We start from the raw sequence: 20,605 nt of genomic DNA, 5'->3' as shown, positions 1-20,605 counted from the left end.
TGCGAGAAACTGTGAATTTCTCTATTTTCATGGGTTTACTACTAATTTCCCCCCCCGCCATATTAATATTGGCTTGGCTGGTTCAACCCCCACTCCTGCGAGACTTGTGTTCTTCCCCAGCCCTCCATAAGTGACTAATGGATACGGATGCCTTCACTACTACGTTTGTTTGCTCCAGATATTCATCAAGCACTCAGACATCCTCCAGCACTCATGTTTAATAAAAAGCCTTCAGCAGTGGGAGCCATCTGACTCCAGAAATGATGGAGGAGGCTGGCACAAAGCAGCAGCTGAGCCTGCTCCTGCCAGGCTGACTCAGATGATGTTCTCTGGAGGCCAGAAGCAGCAGGCTGGAGCAGAGGGTAGGGCCATGAGAATTATCAGAGAAGAGGAAAGGCTGAGAGAGAGAACAGGGTTTGTTCAGACTTGCAAAGAGAAGGCTCAGGGGAGACCTTATTACTATGGACCACTACATAAAGGGGTGGGTACCAAGAAGATGGAGGCTCCCTTTTTACAAGGAAAAGACAAGGGGTACTGGGGACAAGTTACTCCTGGGGAGATTCTGATTGGAATCCAGAAGAAACTTATTTCCCCATGAGAACAGTTAGACATTGGAATCACCTCCCAAGGGAAGCAGTAGAGTCCCCTACACTGGACAGTTTGAAGACTCATCTTGACAGGGTGCTGGGCCAGCTCGTTTCAGTTGTACTGGAGAAAAGCAGACTGAGAGGGATCTTATTAAAGTTTATAAATACCTGAAGGGTGCGTGTCGAAGGTGCCAGTCTCTTTTCATGGTGCCCTGTGATAGTTCAAGGGATAATGGAAACAAACTGGAAGACAGGGAGTTCCACCTCAACATGAGGAGAAACTTCTTTGCTCTGAGGGTGCTGGAGCCCTGGAACAGGCTGCCCAGAGAGGTTGTGGAGTCTCCTTCTCTGGAGACTTTCAACACCCATTTGGATGTGTGGCCTGCCCTAGGTAACCCTACTCTGGCAGAGGTGTTTGGACTAGATGATCTTCAGAAGTGTCTTCCAACCCCTACCATTCTATGATACTATTACCTAGAAAGGTTGGGCCAGATGATCTTTGGGGTCCCTTCCAACCTGGCATTCTGTGATTCTGTAGTAAGGAGACATGTCTGCTTCAGTTGTAGCTCCTGTATCTGTGCCCAGACTGAGTGGCAGCATCTTGAGAGCCACAGGCAGGCACCGAGGGATGGGGTCAGCTCTGTGGGGAGCTGCACAGTCGGTGTGTTGTCTGTAGGAAAATGAAGGATGCTCTTCTCTGCTGGAGAGGAGAGGGATACAGCTAAGACATGTCTTTGTGGCTGTTGCTAGGGCAGCATGTAGCACACCCACGCCAGTCTGAAAGGAAAACAGCACACGTGGGAAATCCCATGCATCCAGGAGCCCTGCTCGAGAGCTGCTTTGCGCTGGCTGCTGAGCCAGGCTTTACAAGCCCCTGAAGGATCTCTCTGAATGCAGTTCACCTGGGTTTTTTGGAGGTAGCTGTGTCACCCAGCCAGGTGTGCTTCTGCAATACTTTGTCTTGGCATATTCTGCTTTCTGCTGCGCAGAGGGGTCTGCAATGCCTCTGCTTGCTGTTGGTTTCAGGAAGCAGGATTGTGTATCACAAGGCACTTCTGATGCCTACTGAGAGAAAGGTTCTGCTTTCCTTTCTGAGCCACGTATGCTAAGGAGACCCTGCTGGAATAGAAGACCTATGTCTTCAGGGGTCCTTTCCAGCCACTACCATTCTATGATTCCATGATTCTATGATTCTATTACCTAGAAAGGTCAGAACAAATGATGCTTGGGGTCCTTCTAACCTGTCATTCTGGGATTCTATAGCAAGGAGACATGTCTGCTTCAGTTGTAGAAGAGCTTTTTCTACCATCACTGTGACCATTTCTCTCTCCTTTTGCCTTTAGTACCATGTGGGTCTCTTCACTCAGTCCATGCATGCTCCAAAATACATCTGGGAAGCAGTACCAGTACCTAATGGGAGCTAATGGGGGCTACAGGAGAGCTGGGGAAAGATTTTTAAGAAGGGTTGTAGTGATAGGACAAGGGACAGTGGCTTTGAGCTGGAAGAGGGGAGATTTAGACTGGCAATGCTTTAATCCTTGAATCATCCTTGTGGCCCTCTGGACTTGCTCCAACAGTTCTGTGTCCTTATGATGGGGACAGCAGAACTGGATGCAGTACTCGAGGTGGAGTCTCACAAGAGCAGAGTAAAGGGGAACAATCCCCTCTCCTGACCTGGCCATACTCCTCTTGATGCAGCCTAGGGTCATTGTTAACAAGTACTTGTGCTGTGAGGGACAACATGTTCTCTGTGCTCAGAGACATGCTAATGGAAGCTGCTAAGGCCAGGTCTGTAAATACATTTAGGTGACTGAGCCAAGGTTTTGAAGATAGGTAGAGCCTAATTCTCTCTGACATCCAAAGGGATTCTGACTTACACCACATGGGTAGTCTTGTCTTGAAACAGCTTTCAAGCTATGAACCTTTCTTCTTAAATATTTTAGAAGAATTGACACTCTGTCAGAGCAAATCTTGAGTGAAATGAGAGGCTTCTGGAACGGCCCTTGAGAACTGCCCTTGAGAACTAAGTGAGAACAGGACAGTTTTTTGTTTAACCAAAGCATTCCCTGGAATCATACAAACCATTTTCACCATTACAGAACTAGCCTGGAAGGGGCAAGCTGTGTAGGCTGAAAGGAGGTCACCATCCTTACCACATACACAGAATGGTAGGAGTTGGAAGGGAACTCTGGAGATCATCCAGTCCAAAATCCCTGCCAAGGCAGGACTCACCTAGAGAAGGTCACACAGGAACACATTTAGGTGGGTCTGGAATGTCTCCAGAGATGGAGACTCAACCACCTCTCTGGGCATCCTGCTGCAGCATGCTTAAACAACCCACAACATCTAATTTCTGTAAGCTTGTTGATGATCTGATACAGCTCTCCAAGAGTCTCATTTAAGTGGAGGACAGCTGCAGATACACTCAAGACAATTGTCCTACCTAGCTGTCTCAGGCAGTGGCCCATAGCAGGTGTTTGGTTACCTCAGCTGCAAATCTGCTGGGTTTCAACAGGCTGGATTTTCAGTGGCCAGCGTCACTAAAGGGGTAAGTTGCATGATTATGGCAGCAGCTATAATGGCAGGTGAGCAGGGAATGCAAAATGAAAATAGAAATGCAAACAAACAAAACAAAAGGCATTCAGATACACAGAGGGTGAAAGAGTAGAAAGAGAGTAAGTGGGGATGGGGAGGGAGGAGCATGAAAGAAGCACTATTGCCCTAAACCAGTAAGAAATGAAGGGGAAAGGACTGCATTTTAGCCCTCTCAAACCACTGTGAATGGTTTACAGTTTCTCCACAGCACTGCTCTATTTTTTACCAGATCTCCAACAACTATTACTCAAAAGTTAATTCAAGCTTTGGTCTTTGGGAAATTTTTGAATGTGCTAGTGCTTAGAAGTCCATTAACACTGATAAATGTAACTTGAATCCCAGTTTTGTCCTCTTGTTCTGGAAGGATCTTTCATAAGAATAAATTATTTTTGCTTTTGTTTTCCTCTTTTCCTTTTATCTTTCCCTTTCCCTTTCTCTTGCCTTTCTCCTTCCTCATTCCTTTTCCTTCTCTTTCCTTTCCTTTCCTTTCTCCTTCCCTTTCCTTTCCTTTCCTTTCCTTTCCTTTCCTTTCCTTTCCTTTCCTTTCCTTTCCTTTCCTTTCCTTTCCTTTCCTTTCCTTTCCTTTCCTTTCCTTTCCTTTCCTTTCCTTTCCTTTCCTTTCCTTTCCTTTCCTTTCCTTTCCTTTCCTTTCCTTTCCTTTCCTTTCTCCTTTCCTTTCCTTTCTCCTTTCCTTTCCTTTCCCTTTTCTTTCTACTTTTCTACTTTTCTTTCCTTTCTTATTTTTTCCTAGAACTATATGAAGTTCAGGGTTGAGCCTGTTCTAGAACTGTCACACTCTATAGAGCTGTGATGTACAGTTCTGGTAGCCTGCCTATGCCCCCAAGAAGGGTCTGAGAGTTAGGTCTTCAGCCTAGAGAAGTGGATCTGGAGTCTATTCTCAGCTTTGCCACTGGCGAATGGTGCAACCTTCAGCAGTTCATTTAACCTCGGCATGCTTTGGTTTGCAGATCCAAAGAGAAAAGGGTAACAGGCTCCTTGGTGGTGCTGGGAGGAGAATAAGTTACCAGCCATGCTGCTGCTGCTGCTGCACTCTGACTTCTGTGTTAGGAAATCTAGGTCGAGTGAGTCCAGGGACACAGATGGAGGTCTGGCCATTGCACTTCTTGCTGAAGGAGACATCTCTCAGTCCAAACTGACAAATGATAGTTACAGAAACCCCTTGCTTTAGGCATGCAGATTTTATGTCATTCTTCAGCATCTTCCTGCCAGCCACAGCAGTCACTGCCCTGCGCCTTGCCTCACATGTGTGATTCATGCCTGTCACAGCTTCGCTTGCTGACCCCAGAGAGAGAGCTATGATGCTCCAAAGAGCAGGAAACCACTATGAAATTGCAGAGCTGTGCCTAGAAGTGCTCATAAAACAGTTGCCTCATGTAAAGATGAAAAGTGTGCCTTGGAAGTCATAAATGAGGCACACTCTTGATCACAAAATCATGCAGTTTTCAAAGTATGTCACCTATTGCTTTTGCAGCCCTTGGACCCAACATGCCAGTCAGAGAATCACAGAAGCCTAGAATGGTTTGGGATGGAAGGGACTTTAAAGATCATCTAGTTCCAACCCTGCTGCCATGGGCAGGAACACCTTCCACTAGAACAGGTTGCTCAAGGCCTCATCCAGTCTGGCCTGGAACACCTCCTCAGTGTCTCACCACCCTCACTGTAAACAATTTCTTCCTAAACTCCAGGGAGGATTTTAGGAAGAAATCCAGGCAGGGAGGCTGTAGTAGATGATCTCTAAGGTCCCTTCCAACCTAAGGCATTCTATGATTATTATTCAGTTAGTTCCCCCATGGAGCATGTTCTGACCATGCCTAGTGCTTAGCCAGTCCATCCTCCCTGGACTCACCTACCAGCCCAGCACCAGCCAAGCCCAGCCCAGCCACCATCCAGGTTTTGCAGCCTGCCAGTACAAGCCCAGGGGAAAATAGTTCCACTGCCTGCATCAAACCAACAAAACGTTTTCCCTCTGTCACAGCCAGCAGGAAAAAGGTCTGTGCATGCTCCTGCTCCTCTGCAGCCACAGTGACATACCCTCTGAAATAACACCCACAGACAAAAGGCAGAATGTCTTTCAAACCCTTTGGAGAGGTACCCATGGCAACGGGCTCCAGTGACTGCAGACTGGCTGTCTGCCTTTGGCCAGGAGAGGCTGAGGATCATAGAATCACAGAATCACCTGGACAAGACCATCACTGAGTCCAGCCATAACCTAATGTCTCCCTGTACACAACTGTTGGACCATGTCCCTAAGCACCTCATCCAGACATCTTGTAAACACCTCAAAGATGGTGACTCCACCACCTCCCTGGGCAGCCTGTTCAATGCCTGACCACTCTTTTAGGAAAGGAATCTTTCCTAATATCCAACTTAAACCCCCCCGCCCTAATTTCAGGCCATTTCCTCTCATCCTCTAACCTGATAGTGGGGAAAAGAGACCAACCCCCACCTCACTCCAGCCTGCTTTCAGGGAGTTAGAGAGAACAATGAGGTCTCTGCTCTGTCTCCTCTTCTCCAGACCAAACACCCTCAGCTCCCTCAGCCACTCCTCACAGGACTTGTGTTCAAGACAAGCCTCACCAGCCTCACTGTCCTTCTCTGGACATGTTCCAGCACCTCAATGTCCTTCTTGGAGTGAGAGGCCCAACACCGAATCCAGGATCAGCTGAGGCCTCTCAGACTTCCTTGACGTGGCACACTCTCAGTGTGGTCTTGTGCTCCGTCCTCTCCCTCCTCCTCCCCAGCTCCAACCTGGGCTGCTGCAGCCTTTGATGACCTCCACAGGAGCAGAGTTGTCCTGGAGATGTCTGCCTCCAGCGATTCTCCTCTTTGGAAGGAATGGCCATTGGCTGCGGCACTTCAAAACTTCTCGGCGTGGACAGATGGCAGACAGCACAGTCACACAAGCTCCCCCCCGAGAAAATACAGCTAAAAGCCATTTAGCATCCTTGCTGGGAACACAGGGCCTTCCTCTGAAGAGCCAGGCTGTGGAAACACAGAGATGGTCTGCAGACATGGACCCCCCAGCTCCAGGGAGTTATGCAGCAGATATGTTTATTACAGCCCTGGGGTCAGCGGGGATCTTTTCACCAAACCTGCTGTGGTAGTTTTAGGCTTCCACTAGACCAGGTTGCTCAAAGGCTCATCTAGCCTGGTCTTAAATACCTTGAGGGATGAGGTGTCCACAACTTCTCTGGGCAACCCATCCCAGTGTCTCACTACCCTCCTAACAAAGAACTTCTTCCTAATATCCAGTCTAAATCTACCATGCTCTAGAGTAAATCCATTGCCCTTTGTCCTATCGCTACAAACCCTCGCAGAAAGTCCCTCCTTAGCTTTCCTGTAGCCCTTCATGTACTTGAAGGCTGCTAAAAGTTTTCCATAGACCCTTCTCCAGGCTGAAGAGACCCAATTCCCTCACCCCGTCCTCACAGGACAAGTGCTTCAGCCTTCTGATCATCTTTGTGGCCCTGCTCTGGGCTGTCTTCATCGGAGGAACATCTAGTTAGGGACATACCACCCCCTTCAGAGTCAGTGACTGAAGTCCCAAGGGCTCAGTTAAGTGGCTGGAAGCCAGGGTGGGCTGAAAGAGTGCTTGGACCACAGACACAAAAATTAAGCCTATCCCCAGAGTCCGTGAGGGTTGCTTGCACCCGGACCAAAAGCTAACATGAATCACTTCTTCCTGGAGTAAACTCATCAACTGTCCTCCCCCAGAGAGTGGAAAAGTTTGTTTCTGAGGTGAACCTTCAAGGTGCAAAGTCTCCCAGAGCCATCTTCCGTGTGACAGCTCACATGCCACGCCACAAAGGCCCCACACCTTTTCCCCGTGTCCTGTCAGACCCCAGGCAAGGACCTTGCATCCCTTGCCCTCTCTCCATCTTGGGTTAGCTGCTGAGTGTGAGATGGCTGTCATTGTGCAGTGGGGCAGGACAACCCTGCCCACTCTGCAAATACCATCTAGTTCCAAATGGTTTTAATATCTGGCCTCTCCTTGGGCTGAATGGGTTCCATGGGGGTTGGGGTCAGCTGGGGAAGTGAGTGGGTGAGCTTCATTTGCTACTAATTCAAAGCATTGAAACAATTCATACCATCCCTGACCTATCTTTAAGGAAATGAAAGCTGGGTGAGGAAAATGGGTATCTTGTGGAAGTTGTTGACTTCCCAGCACATGTGAGCAGATGATAACCTCAAATTTCATGGGCTATGTTTGGATCTAATGGTATTTTCATGGGCACAAAGAGAAATATTGTTAGCTGGAACCAGTTGTTGTAGGGGGGGGGGGGGGAGGAGAGAGGAGAGGAGAGGAGGATGGGAGAGAGCAGGTCAGATGAATACCAGAAACACAACTGCACCAAATGGTTTTTAGGAGCTCTATACTACAACATGGCCAACAAATCCCCTAACTGACATGGCTTATGTGCAGCCACATCAATGCCACTGATATTTCACTTGTCCAGTGCACACATTTCACTGATAAACTCTTCTGCCTTTGGCTAAATTTGGGATAAGATTGTCTAGTCTGGAGAAGAGGAGGCTGAGGGGAGACATCATTCCTTTCTACAACACCCTGAGAGGAGATTGGAGTGGGGGAGGGGGGGGTTGTCTCTTTCTGCCTAGTATCAGGTGATAGGACAAGAAGAAATGGCCTGAAATTATGCCAGGAGAGGTTTAGGTTGGAGATTAGGAATCTTTTTTTCTTTGCTGCAAGAGTGGCCAGGGATTGGAACAGGCTGCCCAGGGAGGTAGTGGAGTCACCATCCCTGGAGGTGTTCAAGAAACCTGTGGACAGGGCACTTTGGGACATTGTTTCATGACCATAGTGGTATTAGAGGTCTATGGTTGAACTCAATCTCAGAGGTCTTTTACAACCCAAACAATTCTATGATTCTATGATACTTGTGGGGTTTTTTGTTTGGGTTGGGTTGGGCTTTTTGGGGGAGGAGGTTAGTTGCTTCTTTTGCTTGGGGTATTTCTTGTCATCTTGGCTCCCAACAGCTTTGCCTGGATAGATTTCTCCTTCTAGCTAAATAAAGAAGTTAGCCTGATGCCTTTTGGCAGCTGTGAAGTAGCTGCATATTGTGTGGGTTCTCCTGATGAGCTTGCATGAAATGGAATTTGGTTTTCTTTTGATGGATGCACCACTTTCAGCACAATGTCCCCACAAGTGTTTTGTTTTGGGGCTTTTTAAAGAGAATTTTAATGTGCATGTGATGTCATGTATGCCATTTCTATACAGTGTCATAAAGAGCACATAAAGCCACTTGGACAAGGGAATGGAGCTGTTTGAGGAATGCTTCCCCAGTGACTGCACAATGTGAGCTGTGGTGGTGTAGCATTTGCTAATCATGAAGCTTCAGTTGATGGCAAAGATTCCATGAGATGCAGATTTTAATCCTTAACCACTTCCCAGAGCCAAATGCAGGTGCTGTAGAATCTATGAAACTGGCTGTGCTGGGTCTGCTGTATAAACCGTTTCCAGAATCACAGAGAATGGTAGGGGTTGGAATGGACCTTGAGCTCATCGAGTCCAACCCCTGCCCTGCTAAAGCAGGGTCACCTAGAGAGCATCACACCTGAACATGTCCAGGTGGGTTTGGAATGCCTCCAGAGATGGAGACTCCACAACTTCTCTTGGGCAGCCTGTTCCAGTGCTCCACCACCCTGAAACTAAAGAAGTTCCTTCTCATTTTTAGATGGAACTTCTTATGTTCAAGTCTGTGCCCATTACCCCTTGTCCTGTCACTGGACACCACTAAAAAAAGACAGATCCCCTCCTCTTGACACCCACACTTTAAGTATTGATCAGCATTGATGAGATGCCCCCCTCAGTCTGCTCTTTTCCAGACTAAAAAGCCCCAAATCCCTCAATCTTTCCCCCTAAGAGAGATGTTCCTGTCTGCTCATCATCTTTCAAACCCTTTTTTGCACCCTCTCCAGCAAGCTTCTGTCCTTCTTGAACTGGGGAGCCCAGAACTGGACACAACACTCCATATGTGGCCTCACCAGAGCAGAATAGAGGGGCAGGAGAAGCTTCCTGGACCTGCTTGCCACCTTAGTGTACCCCAGGATGCCTTAGCCTGTCTTAACCATGAGAGCACATTGCTGACTCACGTCCTGTATGTCATGACATTGCCCCACGTCCTCTGATGACAAATGTGGATGCCTGAGGAAGAGGACAGCCATATATGGCAGCTTTTACTTGCTTCCTCAGCCTCCACTCTTTTTTAGCTCAGAATCCCTGAGCTCCTGCTTTCTGTCTATGTTGGAGCCCACAATGAAAAGGGAGAGGAGGTGCAATGTTTATTGAAGACAACAGATCTTGCACTGAAGAGCACCGTGGGTGAATGTGATTGCTCTGCCTCCTTGTATGGTTGTGTGCATGAGCCTCAGACCAGCCTGTGTTTGAGTAATGCTGCTGGTAAGAATAAAGTCAATGAATGACAAAAGAGATGTTTGGAGATGACAGGGAAAAGGCCAGGATGAGTATAAAAGAGTAGCAATGTTAGAGAAGAATTTCATTATGATAATATTTTGAGATAAAGCATCTGGCATTCTGCTATTCCCTTGTCCAAAGGTTCATTTAGCCAGGAAGGTCTCCTCTGAATTTATATTCAAGAGAGTCTGGAAGGGGGTGGAACACAAGAAATCTCATCTCTCTTGAAATGAAAAGCCTTTGTAAGGGTGGAGGTGGGATCACTTAATTGCTTCTCTGAGAGGACTTCTCCAGATCAAATGTAAGAAACATTACATACCAGAGTAATTAGCAGAGTGTTTTGGTTTGAGTTCTGATGTGCTGCTGGCCTGCCTGCTTGGTGAAACTCCAGTGCTGGTAAAGCCTTTAATGACTAATGGGGTATCTGGCCTTGGAGGCTGCAGCTGGATCACAAAACCCACAGAATTATTTTGTGTGGCAAAGACCTCTAAAAACATCAACAGCAACACAGTTGTTTGCTACTTAGTCTAAGTAGTTAACCCTCCTTTCTGTGCTCCTAGGGAAGCATGGAGATTTCACAGAATTATTTTGGCTGGAGAAGACCTCTAAGATGATCAAGTCCAACCACTAACTTAACTCTACCATGGCCATGAAACCCTGTCCCAAAGTGCCATGGCCACACATTTCTTGATCATCTCCAGAGCTGGTGACTCCACCAGCTCCCTGGGCAGCCTGTTCCAATGCCTGACCACTCTTGCAGGAAAGACATTTTTCCTGCTAGCCAAGCTAAACCTCCCCTGGTGCAACTTGAAGTGCTAATTGTGGGTTCTGCCCCCTGACACCGAATTTGAACTTGCAAATAGGGAAAAAGATGAAGTGTTGAAGAGGAACTCCACTGGTGGACTGGAAAAACCTGTAAAATGGCTTTAGTTTTGGTGGCATTTCCCTACTGCTTATAAAAATTCTACTGGATGTAGACCATTCAAGGATGAAATCCTGTTTGTCTGCTCAGTAACAGCAGATAAATGCAGCTCATCTCCACAAAAAGGAAGGGGAGAAAAAAAAAGGCAAGAGGCAAACAATGCTCTGGGAAAGGGTTAGTGCCAGGATTTTTTTACCTTTTCCCCTCAAGGCAGCAGCCTAACAGTGCCAATTTATGGACCTGTAGCTGTTCCAAGTAGGGTCTTGCGGGTGCTCTTGCAGCAGTTGGCACTGTGCTGAACTGTTTCTCTGTGGCTGCAGCAGATAATGTCACATCTCCCTGACCAACAGCTGGCACAGCTCCAGCTATTCAGAGAGCAGAACTGGAAGAGCTGCTAACAAAGGAGGTCTATGCAAACCCCAGCCTCATTCTAGCATATTCAGCACACTGGGCTCTGCCTTCCTCCTCCTCCCCCTCTTCTCCTCCTTCCGCTGACAATTTCCTGTGCTTGTGTACCCTCTTCTGAAGCTGCTCAGCTTCTGTCCTCACCTAACCTTTTGACTTCTCCCTGGTTTTTCACCTTCCCTTGTGGCTTTGGGACACCAAAAGTGGTGCTGGTGAATGTAAGGTTGGTTTGGGGAGTTTGTGTGTGCTTGGCTGCTGGGGAAAATCTACTGTGACTTATGGCACCTTATGTTAAGGCTGTGGTGAATTCCAGTGTCATACCAGTCTGTTCTCCCTGCCCTCAATGCCTCTCTTTCCTGTCCACTGTTCTTTTCACTTTCTGCTCATTCCCATAGCAAATATACCTGCTCCAGTGCTTTTGTTTCCATGCTGGCTTCTTCCACAGCTACCTTTTCATAGAATCAGAATTGTTTTAGTTGGAAAAGACCTCCAAGATAGTCCAATTATCAACCTAAGACCACCACGGCCGTTAAACCATGTCCCTAAGCACCTCATCCAGACATCTTTTAAACACTTCCAGGGATGGTGACTCCACCACCTTCCTAGGCAGCCTGTTCTGGCCACTCTTGCAGAAAATAAATTGTTCCTAATCCCCAGCCTATACCCCATTTCCTCTTGTTCCATCACCTGATACTAGGGAGAAGAGACCAACCCCCACCTCACTCCAATCTCCTTTCAGGGAGTTGTAGAGAACAAGGAGGTCTCCCCTCATTCTTTTCCAGACTAAACCCCCAGCTCAGACAGCCACTCCTCACAAGAACTGTTCTCCACACCCTTCACCAGCTTCATTGCCCCTCTCACACACCCAAATTTACCACTCCTGATTTGAGCAGACCGGGCTCAACATAAAGCCTCAAGAATCTATCAGCGAACAGAACCCATGGCACACAAAAAGATCCAAGTCTGCATCTGAGAAGCAATAAGGCACTCATTTTATAGTTACTCAGCAAACAAAACACCAGTTTAGCCGAGAGTGGGACCTGCTGACAGGCAGAAGATAGAACTTTCCTCTGATGCAGAAAATGCACCAATGGCAAAGAGCTGCGATGCCTTTTTAGATGATCTTTAAGGTCCTTTCTAACCCAGAGCCTTCTGTGACACTCCATTTTATGTTTCATCTCAGAGCATGGTGATGCCTCATTTTCACTGTCTTAAGTGTTCTGCCAGCTCCATTGTACAGAACCTCATCTTTAAACCCTGCTTTGGCCAATGCACCCTTTGTGGACCTTCTGGGATCGATTCTGCTGTACTCAGTGCCATCATTGTTTACAACGTGCCACAGTCTTCCCCTGGGTGCAAACACATTTACTACAGACAATGGTGCCAGTGCTGGTCTGTCCTTATTGGCCATATGAGAACAAAAGCCAAACAAAAAGGCCTCTGTTCCCAGTGGCTGGTCAGGTTAGTACTGGAAGTCACTTCTTGGTGCTTTTCACCCTGTGCTGGAATACAGCTGCCAGTGCTCAGGGTCTTCTTTCAGTCAGGACCACTTCCCTGGAAGTCCTGTGGTGGACTGGGTTGGGGCTAATTCTAGGCCTGACCTTCCCTTTCATAAGCTGTGCAGACAGCTTCTCAAAATGAGAGCCTGCAAATGGCTCATAGGGTTAAAACAGCCCAAAGTGTCAAAATGAGTCATGTTTGTCAAGTGACAATTGCTGTTCTGAGTCACTGTTTGCATTGCACTTACCGGGGCACTCAGGAAACAAGGTATTTAAGCTCTCCTGCTGATCTCCATTCCCACCATACTGACAGCCAGGGCAGCTACATCACTCATGCTGCTTAGCCAGACCTTGCTCTTTCCCAGAAACCATGTTCCTGTGGCCCTGCAAGGAGGAAGTGACTGCAGATTTCCATGAAGGGTTGCTTCAGGCAAAGAAAGTCACTGTCCAACTCACAGACTTCACACCCAGTGCCTCTGCCTTGGAGACTGCTGATCACAGAACCAAGACCTTATGGGCATCTGCAACAGTACCAGCATGCAAAGAGGAGGAAGGCAAGGGTGAGGACATGGTAGTTGTGATTGTGCTCATGGCAGCCAGACTTGGAAGACAAAAGCTGAGGAATCAAGGAAATGACTGGATGTGCCCATACAGAGAAACAATCCCTGTCCAGAGAAGGACATCAGAACTGGTGAAGGCTCTGCAGAACAGGCTTGGTGAGGAGCAGCTGGGGGAACTGGGGTTGTTCAGTCTGGAGAAAAGGAGGCTGAGGTGAGATCTTCTGTCTCTAACTCCCTGAAATGCAATTGGAGTGAGGTAGGAGTCAGTCTCTTCTCCTCACTATCAAGTGATAGAATGAGAAGAAATGGCTTGAAATTGTGCCAGGGGAGCTTTAGGTTAGAGGTTAGGAAAACTTTCTTTGCTGCAAGAGTGGTTAGGCATTGGAACAGGCTGCCCAGGGAGGTGGTGGAGTCAACATCACTGGAAGTGTTTAGGAAGAGACTGGATGAGGCACTTGGTGCCATGGTTCAGTTGATTAGATGGTGCTGGGTGATAGGTTGGACTTGATGATCTCAAAGGTCTCTTCCAACCTGGTTAATTCTTAATTCTAAGACCCCCCAGCCAAAGACCAGGGGAGGCTACCAGCTTCTCCTTTCCTGCCTCCCGTTACCCACCCTGTACAAAAGAAGGGGTGAGAGAAAGGAGCAGAGAAGTTAATACCAAAACAATGCAGCCAAGGTCAAGCAGAAGCCAGTTAGTATCTCTGCAGAGTGAAGAAGTGAGAAGAGAAGAAAAATTGTTTTGGTACAACCACTCTGATGGTAGATTGTTCAGAATTACCTTTGTTTTCCTTTTTACACCCAGTAGTGATTTATTTACATTTTACTACTTTTCTGTTAAAGATCTGGGAAAAATTTTAAAGGCATAGCCTAAAACTCCCACACTCTATCTTCTCAGAGTTCTCCTCTTCTGTCACACCTGGGCAGAATATCTTTTTCCCCCACAAACGAAAGATTCCTTCCTCCTAGGCAAAACATACATTGACAAAGGTCAAATAAAGCTGCTTTGAAACTCTGGGTATCAACACAGCTCTTCAAGAGGCAGAGAAGAAAGAAATCTCTCTGCAGAAGCAGGTGGTTGAAGTATAAAGGGTTTTGAGAGCTGCAGCAGAAATATGTCTCTCCTCCAGATAAAGAGATAAGCACAGTCATCCAGAGTTATGATGCTTGATGCATAGACAGGTGGTAAAGATCATGAAGAGGGAGATGGTAAAGATCTGAAAAAACAGGTAAGACAGGAAAGCTAATTCTGAGTCAGGACTCAGAAGAACATTTAGCCTGACCCTGAGGACAGCTGTGAGACCAAGGCTACCAGGAGATGACCTGAATTTGTCAGCAGTTTGTGTGTTTTCTGCTTTTTTGTTTGATTCATTCTGAGCACAGAAGTTACCACCTGGCTTGTCACCACTTTCTCCTTCCCCTGATTAGAGCAATCAGTCAGAGGCTGAGTTTTGATTAGCAGCTTTCAGCAGAAGAGTGCCAAAGCACCATGGTGTTTGTCTTCTGTCTGTAGATGCAAGGATAAAATGGAAGAGCCTTTTAAAGGAAGCCTTTTCATTCTAGCATTCTGGGTTTGTTACCTGTAAATGAATGCTGGTCATGACTGAAAGAAAATCTGACTTTCCATTGTTTATCTTCTCTAACACAGTCACCTGCAGACTGGTTTTCAGCAGAGGCCTCACATAACCAAACATAGATTCATAGAATAGTTTGGGTTGGAAGGGACTTTAAAGATCATCCAGTTCCAGTTCTAGAGCCAGGGGCTAGGACACCTACCTCTAGACAGATTGCTCAAGGCCTCATCCAGCCTAGCCTTGAACATTTCCAGGGAGGGGGCATCCACAACCTCCCTGGACCTGTTCCAGTGTCTCACCACCCTCACTGTAAAGAATTTCTTCCTAATCTCCAGCCTACATCTCCCCTCTTCCAGCTCAAAGCCATTGCCCCTTGTCCTATCACTACAAGCCCTTATCAAAAGCATTGAGTACATTAAATAACAGCACTAAGCACATTCTTACTCACACAGAATTGGCAGAGTCCTGGGGTGCTTACAGCAAAAACATTCTCCCAACCTGCCAGACAATTCTGCCCCAGGAATAAAGTCTTCTCAGAACAGTATTTTTCATTCTTCATTGCCACTAAAGATGGTGAAAAACTCCAAGTGTGTTTTACTTGAGGTGGTAACACAGCAATGCTGTAATGAAATGGCTGCTAGTCAGATTAGTACAAAAGTAGTGAATGACACTCTTAAGATACCAGTTTTCATTGTGATTTTTAGTGTTGTTTGACAGCATTTGTCAAACTTGGCAGAAATCCATCCTGCCATCTTCCTGGGAACTTCAGCACTTCCTAAAACAAAGGAAACAATAAGTAACAGATGCTGCCAAACCTCCTCCTGCGCCAGTTTTTGGCACTAGTTTACAGCAGAGTTCCACAAACAGTCTGTCTCCCTTGCTCTGACTACTGGCTTGTCTTCTATCCCAAATGGATTCTTTGGGAGGTTGGACTTGATGATCATCTCCAGAGGTCCCTTCCAACCACTACCATTCTGTGATTAGGTGAAAGGAGGTAAACTGCTTGTGGACCAGCAATGCTGAGAAAAGAAGAGAGAGAACTTCAAAAACCCTTACAAGAGCATCCCTCTCAAGACAGAGTGAGAAACTTCAGCCCTAAACTAGAGGAAGGGTGGGAAATGTTTGGTCCTGGGGATACCTTTAATCCAGAGTTTAATTCTACATGTTACTAACACTAAGGTTATTTGAAGTAGTTCCATCCTTTGAAAGCCACAAAAGCAGGAAATACTCTGAATGAACAATTGCAATTAGTGAGTCAGCAAGAGGACTATTATTAAGAAATAGTTACTCTGTACTTTTGACCCTCAAATGACTCCCTCAACCCTCTCTTCTCCAGGCTAAACAGCCCCAGGTCTCTCAGCCTTTCTTCACAGGAGAGATACTCAAGTTCTCCAGTCGTCCTTGTAGTCTCTGTTGTACTTTCTCCAGCAGATCCCTGTCTCTTTTGAACTGGGGAGCCCAAAAGTGGATAGACTATTCCAGGTGTAGTCTCACCAGGGCAGAATAGGAGGAAGGAAAGCCTTCCCAGACCTGCTGGACACACTTTTCTTGATGCACCCCAGGATTCCACTGTCTCTCTTGACCACAAAGGCACATTGCTGTGCCATGGATAACTTATTGTCCACCAGGACTCCAAGGTGCTTTCCAGCAGGTCAACCCTGCATGAGGCTGTTCCTCTGCAGGTGCAAGACTCTGTATGTGTCCTTATTGAACTTCATGAGGTTCCCCTTTGCTCAGTTCTCCAGCCTGTCCAGATCTCACTGGATGGTATCACAGCCTCTGGTGTATCAGCCAATCCTCCCAGTTTGGTATCATCAGCAAACTTGCTGAGGGGTCCACTGAAATGCAGCCCCATGGAATTACTTAAGATCAGGAATGAAAAAGAGCAGGGTGAAACTAGCCAGTAAGTGCAAGACTAGCATTAGTCAAAGGGTTGTTTACTTTCAGTAGAAAAACCTCCCAGCCTTGCCCATACCTGTGTTGCCTGGGAATAATTGTTTGATAAATAGTAGGGCTGCAAAGGCCAGGAGGCTGAAAGGCAGACACCTGGAGCAACACCTTTCCTGAGAAAGCCCTGGGTGTGGTGCCTGCTGAAGGGAGGGAAGAGGAAATGGCAGCCAAAAGAACTCTTGCAATCTCAGAGCCTCCCTCCCGTGGAAACTCCCCACCTGTCAGCAGTACTCACGTAGAAGAGCTGGTGATTTTATGTTCTGTTTACTGAAGTTCACAGGCACTGAAAGTCAGATAATCTCACAGGGTTGTTTGTGTTGGAAAAAGACTTCTAAGATCACCAAGTTCAATCATCAACCCAACACCACCAAGGCTATTAAACCATGTCCCAAGTGCCATGGCCACAGGTTTCTTGAACGCCTCCAGGGATGGTGACTCCACCACCTCCCCGGGCAGCCTGTGCCAGTGCCTGAGCACTCTTGCAGCACAGAAAGTTTTCCTGAACTCCATCCTAAACCTCCCCTGGCAGTTTCAGGCCACTTCCTCTCATTATATCGCCTGACACTGGGGAGAAGAGACCAACCTCAACCTCACTCCAACCTATTTTCAGGAAGTTGTAGAGAGCAATGAGGTCTCCCCTCAGCCTCCCTGTGCTAGTTTAGCACAGCCTTTTCCCTACAACATAGAAGTGAGGGAAAGTTACACACACACCCCCCCCCTAGGTTGAGATAAGGCAAGAGTTTGATATAAATGCAATAACAGAATGCACAATACCTTAGCCTACTTGCAGAAAGAGCACAGCAGAAAGCAGCAGCAAGCAGAAAGCAGTGAGCCAAAAACCCAAGCCAGGGAGCTACTCCCACATCCCTCCTTGTCCTGCTGCCATCTCAGGAGAAGAATGCCAACACCCAAACCCCACAAACTAAAAGCAGCAACCAGAACAAAAAGTTTCCCTTGGTACAATCTGAACTTCAAGCCCCATGGCACTTTGCTGCAGCCAGCACTTTCACTGTGAAGCTGGCATGAGGCAGGATGGTATGCATAACAGCTGATTAAAACTCAACATATGACACTCCTCCAGACTAAACAACCCTAGGTCCCTCTGCTGCTCCTCACCAGACCTGTTCTCCAGACCCTTCACCAGATCTGTCACCCTTCTCTGGACAGGCTCTAACACCTCAATGTCCTTGCTGGAGTGAGAGGCCCCAAACCAAACCTGGTGTTTGAGGTCTTTGGCCTCACCAGAGCCCAGTACAGGTTCATGTTGGAAAAGACCTCTAAGATCATCGAGTCCAACCACTGACCTAACACCACCATGACCACTAAAACATGTCCCAAGGTGCCATGGCCACATGTTTCTTGAACACCTCCAGGGACACTGACTCCACCACCTCCCTGGGCAGCCTGTTCCAATGCCTGACCACTCTTGTTGCAAAAAAGTCATCCTAACTTCAACACAAACCTCCCCTGGCACACTTCCAGGCCATTTCCTCTTGTTCTATCATCTGATAACAGGGAGAAGTAAAAATGTTAAGAAACCTGGGAAAAGGAGAGCTCTGTGTAAAAGTTGCTCTTATGACTAGTCCTTCTACCCTAAATAAGGGCAACAAAGCTGGTGAAGGGTCTGGTGAACAGGTCTGGTGAGGAGCAGCTCATGGAGCTGGAGTTGTTCAGCCTGGAGGAGGCCGGAGGGGACATCATTGTTCTCTACAGCTCCTTCAAAGGAGGTTGCAGTGAGGTGGAGCTCAGCCTGTTCTCCCTAGTCTAAGGTAATAGGACGAGAGGAAATAGGCTGAAATTGTGCCAGGGGAGGTTTAGGTTAGATATTAGGAAGAATTCCTTCACTGAAGAATGGTCAGGCATTGGAGCAGGCTCCCCAGGGAGGTGGTGGAGTCACCATTTCGAAACGTGTGGGCATGGCACTTTGAGACATGGACTAATGGCCATGGTGTTCTTGGGGTGAAGGTTGGACTTGATTGTCTTGGAGGTCTTTTCCAACTGGAACAATTCTGTGACCCTGACTCTCCTCCAGAAGAGGGAAAGTCTTCCAGCACAGCAGAGCTTCCCATGCGTGCCGCTGGCTTAGGCGCACCTTGTTTCCCTCAATGTTGGGCTCTGCCGTTCCATTAGACAATGAACCATGGGTGAAACAGTGGGGTTAAATGATTGCATTCCAGTGTGGCTTCTACTCCCTCATTGATCCAGCAGTGGAATAATAACGCTGCTTCTGACAGAGATAATTGCTCTCTCTCCTCAGGCTTTTAAGGAAGGTACTGTGGTCACTTGCTGGAGTAGTAAGGTGGCTTTCAAAGCAGGGTCAAGTGGTTTTTCTGTCTGAGTGGGCAAAAGCCATTCTTTGCCATGTGCCAATTAAGGGCCACATGTCACTCTTGAGACAACAGCAGTGTCCTGTGTTTAGATTAATGCAGTTTCAGCCAGTACTGTGAAAAATAATGGGGATTAATGACACCTAATTAGCAGACTATTACAGAATTACTTTGCCATAAAGCAGGCTAGCTTTTCTTCTGGAGATGTCTCCCGCCACATTAGAGGGGGTTTGGCCATGCTTGTCTCAACAGATTAACTTCTAATAGAGTGAGAGGCTTGGGAGATAAGGGAATGGTTTTGATTAATGGTGTTTGTTATGAAGCATGAAGGAGGAGGGTTTTGGGGAGTTATTTACACAAACATCATTTATCCAGCAATCCAAAAGCCTCACTGAGAACTAGACAGGCAATGCAGGAGGGGATTGCTTTAGCTGCAGTTGAAGTAAACCCACTGTTACAGTAAATAGGCAGCAGCAACACTACCTAACAAAAGGAACATGAATAATCACTTTGCTAATTTCAGCTGAATGTGGGAGGGTTGAGGTAGGCAGCAAAAGAAGCTGGAAACCCATTTTGAGTATGATTCATAGAGATTTTCAGCAGTTGCTTGCACAGGTAAATGGCAACAGTTGGCATTTGCATCTAGCTTTCCACACAGATTTATGGGTTTAGGGCTTTGGCTTTTTGGTAAATGAAAGACTGAAGCACAAAGTTCAGAAACTGGCTCATGATAAAAACTGTGTCTTGACTTTCACAGACCTGATCCACTGATCCTGCAAAATAATGCACACCTTGGAAAGTCGTCAGAGAATGGTTTGGGTTGGAAGGGACCTACTGCCAGGGGCAGGAACACATTCCACTAAGACCAGGCTGCTCAAGGCCTCATCCAAGCTGGCCTTGAACACCTCCAGGAAGGAGGCATGCATGGCCTCTCTGGGCAACCCATTGCAGTGTCCCATCACCCTCACTGTAAAGAATTTCTAATTGTACCAACATTGTGGCTTATCAACAATGGTAAGGCAAAGGATGTTCTGTTCCAGACCAAAAAGCCCCAAATCTCTCAGCCTTTCTTCACAAGGGAGATGTTTCTGTCCCCTCATTATCTTTGTAGCCCGTTGCTGCACCCCCTCCAGGAAGTCCCTGTCCTTCTTGAACCAGGGAACACCAGACTGGGGTGTTCAAAAAGAAATGAAATAGCATTATTTCTTTGTCCCCCACTCCTTCATTACCAGTAACATCTAGAATCATCCCCTGCCTACACATTCACCAAGACAAAGGCAGCTCTCTGTTGCCATTACATTTCCAACCCCTTCCTCCTACATTTTCCTCCTCATTCTATATTACACAACTAGATTTGTCAACATTTTTTTCCTTAGCAGAGATTAAAATTAGGTGTTCTGACACAAGAACAGAAAACAAGAATAATCCAAATGATGCCCACAGAGCTCTACTACAGACTATCTATCCCAACATCAGGTGATAAACCAAGAGGAAATGGCCTGAAATCAGGCCAGGGGAGGTTTAGGTTGGAGATCAGGGAAAAATTCTTTCCTGCAAGAGTGGTGAGGCCTAGGAATAAGCTGCCCAGGGAGTCCCCATTCCTGGAGGTGTTCAAGAAATGTGTGGATGTGGCACTTTGGGACACATTTTAGTGGCTATGGTGGTGTTAGGTCAATGGTTGGACTTGATGTTCTTCGAAGTCTTTTCCAGCTGAAATAATTCAGTGATTCTA

This window comes from Dryobates pubescens, chromosome 8 (assembly GCF_014839835.1).
Source record: "Dryobates pubescens isolate bDryPub1 chromosome 8, bDryPub1.pri, whole genome shotgun sequence".
NCBI classification, from domain to species: Eukaryota; Metazoa; Chordata; class Aves; order Piciformes; family Picidae; genus Dryobates; species Dryobates pubescens.
The sequence above is the reverse complement of the archived record's forward strand: the minus strand, read 5'-3'. Positions refer to the sequence as shown.